Source organism: Apium graveolens, chromosome 9, assembly GCF_009905375.1.
Source record: "Apium graveolens cultivar Ventura chromosome 9, ASM990537v1, whole genome shotgun sequence".
NCBI lineage: Eukaryota > Viridiplantae > Streptophyta > Magnoliopsida > Apiales > Apiaceae > Apium > Apium graveolens.
The window spans coordinates 283,609,474-283,615,468 of NC_133655.1; positions in this window are offsets into that span (position 1 = coordinate 283,609,474).

Genomic DNA, 5,995 nt, shown 5'->3' on the forward strand with positions numbered 1-5,995 from the left:
ATTAAGATTTTGGTTTTATTGTAGATCCGGAGCGTGAGGGCATTAAGGCTAGGGAATGAAAGGGTATACTAGGTGGTAGTAGTTCAACCTTCAGGAAAGCAAATTCTGGCAAGTAACTCTCATTACTTGTGAAAATAGTTATAGAGAGATTATTGTTCATACCATGTAGAGTATGGAATTGTTACTTAACGAACCCCTGTTAATGACTTGAGATACCCTGTGTTCGATCTTGATAAACTGTTATTGATAAGCTTACTGATTCAACCCTTTGGTAGCCTGTCCTTTCTGTTCAAGTTATTTATTAAGCCATGAATTGTATTGAACCCTATAATTATCCTTGCGAACCCTATTTAATGATACCTTATTTCCTGATCACCCTATTGATCCCTAAACAGATGTTGATCCCTCTAACTTAAGTACCTTGTTATCCTTGACATATAATCCTGTTTAATGAGATATTAGAGAAGATCTGATTCGTCAATCGACGAATCCATGCCGCGTAACCTGGCGGGAAAGTAGGTGTCTTATTCTACATTTTCCCAAAAAGAATTGTTCCTTGTTTATCCTTGATTCACTCCCTGAACTTTGTTTTCTTAAAATTTGATTTAAGAATGAGTTTCGACTCGAAAGAGTCTAAATGATTTCATATTCTTGGTAATGATAAAATGGATTTTAGAAAACCTATCTTTTTCCAACTCAAGGTTTTCCAAACAAATTCCTAATGGATTGGATTGGGATATAAGAGGCTAGTGGGACTAGTCCAGTCATAGTAAGAGGCTAGCGGGGCTAGTCCAACTTAAGGCTGAAATTATGCCGATTGGTACCTTAAAGACCGGATGGAGGTCGGTACGGGCTGATCACCACTATTATAATGAAATGGAAAGATAAAAGTGATCCAATCAAGGGTTCTAATTTATTATTTAAAAGGGAACTGAAACTTTTTGTTCAGTAAATTGATTCTTGAAAATGAAAATGGTTTATATTGTTTTGAAAAGAGTTGTTTGTGTTGATGTGAAGCTTAAAGCTCGAGAACCCTGATTGTAATCTGTTGATCATAAAAATTTGATTCCATATAAGTGAAATACTGTTGCTTTCCTCTTTCTGAAAGATCTATTCTGATCCTTTAATAATTTGTGATGAATGTCGGCTTTCGTTCTGCATTGAGCCTTGTTCCTAGAAAGCCCCACGTTATCCTTTATAACCTTTCCTTGACCCTAAAGCTTGAAATCTGCCACCTTGATCAAATAAAGTAGAATGCCCTGAGACTGGTAAAGTATATTGTGGATTTGATATCGTAGAACTGCTTTATAGTTGCTTGCTGAGTTTCATACTCATATGTTTTGTTTTAATCTAACCTTGGCAGTTAAGCAAGAAGATGGCCAGGCTTAGGCGCACTGCTCGTAAGAGCGTACCTAGTGGTCCCTATCGTGTTGAGGGCTTCCGGTTGGTAGAGCAGGTAGTGGTATTTCTGAGTGAGCAGGCGCTTAGAAGGAATGTTTTAAAGATACAATGGGTTATCTGTCGGTTCCCAGCCGGAATCGATTATGATTACTTAATTATATTTTGGGGTTGTAAGTTATATTTTATGATTGGTAGTTGTAATCTTGTCTTATACTTTATCCCGTTGATCCTGTTAGTAGTTAATTGGGGTTTATGCTTATTTAATTATTATATTAAAGGTGTGTGAGTCCTCATTTTCTAACCCCGAGATTGAGGGTGTCACAAGTTGGTATCAGAGCTACAGGATCTAGTCCCTGAGATAAGTTAGGAATAAAAAGAGGTATTTTCGGTATATCATATCGCGAGAGAGTTCGACTCATATAGAGTTGAGTTAGACTATTAGGTATAGTTTAAGGAAAGTGTGTATCAGTTATAGTGGAAACTAGAGTTAGGGTGTGAGTTAGCTGGAAGCTTTGTTTAACCCTAACATTATTTCTTGGTTGTTGTTTTCTATTTTCTCTCAGGATCCTAATAGTGGTAGTGACTCAGACTCAGAGATTAAATTTGACCGGTACCCTAGTGGACCCCATTCCACCCTCTTCAGAGGAGCCTGTGTATGTTAGTTCAGACCCAGAGGAGGACCCTTCTGAGAGTAGTGAGATCCCTATGCAGATTTCACCCTTGAGGCCAGATTCAGAGACCCCTTCCCCAGAGCCAGAGTCTGAGATGCCTAAGACTGTACCTGTCAGTGTTGGTCGCAAGTTAGCCCAGGATCGAGACTTTGTTTACTCCCGCATTCCTGAGTTGGGAGCTTTGGTGGATAGGTTGATTCGAGATTCTAGGCAAAGGACTTCAGTAGTGATGGAGTAGTGGAGAGCTAGGATTCAGTTTGTGGAACAGGTTGCCAGGACGAGATTGGATGAGGGGCCATCTACTAGTGATGCTGATGCTGAGGCCCGGAGGCTGCATAAGATCATTCGCTGGATGCTGGTTGTGTTGAGAGAGATTCTGGATGATTAGACGGGACTGTTGGTTGAGCCCATAGATTGTTGTTTTTCAGCGCTGGTAGGCTTTGGGATACTTGGTCAGATGTCGGGATCCCTTTTTCATTTATCTTGTTGTATTTCAGAACTGTGTTGTAGTAGTAGTTGTTGGAAGTTAGGGGTAGATAGGGGATATTTTCCAGTTTTTCCTCTGTTTAACCCTGCTATATTATTGTACCTTATTTCAGAACTTGTGATAGCCAGACTTTTCTTTATGTACCCTTTGTTTAAATGAATCCTTTGTCTTGTTTCCATTGTGCACTTTAAATATCTCATAAACTGTTCTCAATATCATGTTTCCATACCACCATGTGTAAAATTCGTGATACCCTATTCTGTGCCATGATAAAACAACACTCATATGAGAATTATGTAGTAATAGGATTGCATGTGCAAAATTGGGTAAAGCTTAAAACCCGCAAAAAAGATTTTATAGAAAATACTGTTATATATGCCATGCTATCATATTACTAAATAATTGTTCAATCAGGTTTGTAAGAAATGGCCAACTCACCAAATCACCAAGAAGAAGAAATTCCTACCCAAGACCGAGAAGTAAACACAGAAACAACCATGATGAGCAGACTTGCTCAACTTTTGCAACAACTTATGGCCCCTAAAGTTGGAAACTTCAAACACTTTCAATCTGTTCATCCCCCAGAGTTCTTAGGTTTGCCAGACCTGATTAAAGCTCAGTCGTGGTTGAGAGAAATGGAAAAAGCTTTTGAGTTAGCAGAAGTTAAGGATGACAAGAAAGCTCAGTATGCAAGTTATTACCTGATAGATGAAGCAAGTTTCTGGTGGGAGTCTTCAAAGGCGTTGTTGGAAGGTAAGGACTTAACATGAGAGAAGTTCACTGAAATGTTTCTGGAGAAGTATTTGCCGAGCTATATGCAAGATCAATTGGAAATGAAATTTCTGGACCTTAGACAGGTGGATATGTCAGTAGCGGAATATGAAGTGAAAATCTCAGAGTTGTCTAGATTCGTACATGAGTATGTGAATACTGAAGCAAAGAAGGATAAGAGGTTCCAACAGGGACTTAAGCCGTGGATTAGGAGTCAAGTAGCTTTGTTAGAGATCAAGAATTATGTTGCCTTGGTTCAAAATGCAATGATAGTGAAAGGTGAGCGTGAAGCTGCAAGGAGAGAAAATGAAGAAAGAAAAAGGAAATTTGAAAGCTCAGAGCAAGAGCAAGGAAGTTCAAAGTTTAGAGGGAAGTTTGGCAAGAATGGTGGAGGTCAGAACCAAAAGTTTCAGAAGTTTAAACCCGATAACGGAGTTCAGAAGAACCGTTTCCAGAAAACTGGACAACCGGGGAAGGATAACAGACCTCAGATTCAAGAATGCAAGAATTGTGGAAAGAGACACCCGGGAAGGTGTAATAAGTTGGATGTGACGTGTTTTAAGTGCAACTAGAAGGGGCATTACTCTTCAGAATGCCCAAGTAGAGCAAGGAAGCCGGATTTGGCTTGTTTCAAGTGTAGTAAAGTGGGCCATAGGGCCAGGAATTGTAAAGAGCCTGTTTAGAAGGCTAATGTTCTCAGGATTGCTGGACCGCCGTCTCTCCCAGCACCATCAGCTCAACCCAGAGCTAGAACCTTTAACATGACGATGAAAGATACGGTGCAAGAAGTGGACGTGGTAGCAGGTATGCTTTTTATAAACTCAGTAGAAGTAAAAGTATTGATGGATTCTGGAGTAACTAGATCCTTTATTTCTGAAAGTATTCTTGATAAGTTAAATTGTGTTACGTACCCTCTAGAACCTAATCTGATTATAGAGGTAGCAAATCAAGAGAAAGTTATTGCTAGAAAAGTTTGTCCCGATTGCGATGTGACTATGGAAGGTCGGCACTTTTCTGCTGACTTAATCCCCTTTAAGTTAGGAGGATTTGAGGTTATACTAGGAATGGATTGGTTGTCAAACCACGAAGCGCAAATAAAATGTAAAAGTAAAAAGGTGAAGTTAAGAACCAAGGATGGTGAAGAAGTGGTATTCAAAGGAAAGAAGCAAGAAAAGAAAGTCCTGACGGCTCTTGAGACGAGGAGGTTGATAGTCAAGGATGCGAAGTTTATTTGGCTCATGTCGTGGATGTGGAGAAAGGATCTGTAAAGATCGAGGATATTTCGATAGTAAGATATTTCCGGATGTATTTCCTGATGAATTGTCTGGACTACCTCCAGACAGAGAGATCGAATTTATGATTGATTTGGCTCCTGGAACGGAACCAGTGTCGAAAGCTCCCTATCACATGGCGTCAGTCGAGATGAAGGAATTGACAGCTCAGTTAGAAGAATTATTGGACAAAGGAGTGATCCGACCGAGTGTGTCCCCATGGGGCGCACCGGTGTTGTTTGTAAAGAAAAAGGATGGAAGTATGAGGTTGTGCATTAATTATCGCGAATTGAATAAATTGACGATTAAGAATAAATACCCTCTACCGCGGATCGATGATTTGTTTGATCAGCTAAAAGGAGCCTCGTGTTTCTCCAAGATTGATTTAAGATCTGGGTATCATCAGTTAAAGATCAAAGCGGAAGATATACCTAAGACGACATTTCGAACGAGATATGGACACTACAAGTTTTTGGTAATGGCATTTTGCTTGACGAATGTGCCAGCCGTATTTATGGATCTTATGAACATATTGTTCAAGCAATATTTGGATAAGTTCGTTATTGTTTTTATCGACGATATACTGATTTACTCCATGATGGAAGAAGATCATAAGGAGCATTTGAGGATTTCCTTGGAAATTCTGAGGAAAGAGAAGCTGTATGCTAAGTTTTCAAAGTGTGAATTTTGGTTAAAGGAAGTGCAATTTCTTGGTCATGTAGTTAATAAAGAAGGAATCAAAGTGGACCCACCCAAGATAGAAGCTATAATGAATTGGGAAAGACCCAAGACTCCTACGGAAGTCAGAAGTTTTCTGAGATTAGCCGGATATTATAGGAGGTTTGTGCAAGATTTTTCTAAGATTTCTGTTCCGTTAACGAAGTTGATAAGAAAGAATGAGAAATTTTTATGGACAGAAAAGTGCGAGGAAAGTTTTCAAGAGTTAAAGAAGAGGTTGGTAACCGCCCCAGTATTAGTATTACCAGATGAAAAAGGGTAATTTGTGATATTCAGTGATACATCATATAAAGGACTTGGATGTGTGTTAATGCAACACGGAAAGGTAATAGCATATGCGTAAAGGCAACTCAAGCCGCACGAGCAAAAGTATCCAACGCACGATTTGGAATTGGCAGCAGATGTGTTTGCCCTTAAGATTTGGGGGTATTATTTGTACGGGGAAAAGTGTGAGATTTATACGGATCATAAGAGTTTAAAGTATATCTTTACTCAGAAGGAATTGAATATGAGACAAAGAAGGTGGTTGGAATTGATCAAAGATTATAACTGTGCAATAAACTGTCATCCTGGAAAGGCAAATGTGGTAGCAGACGTTCTAAGTCGCAAGGAAATGTTGAATATGTTAACGTCATCGGAAGAATTGATCAAGGATT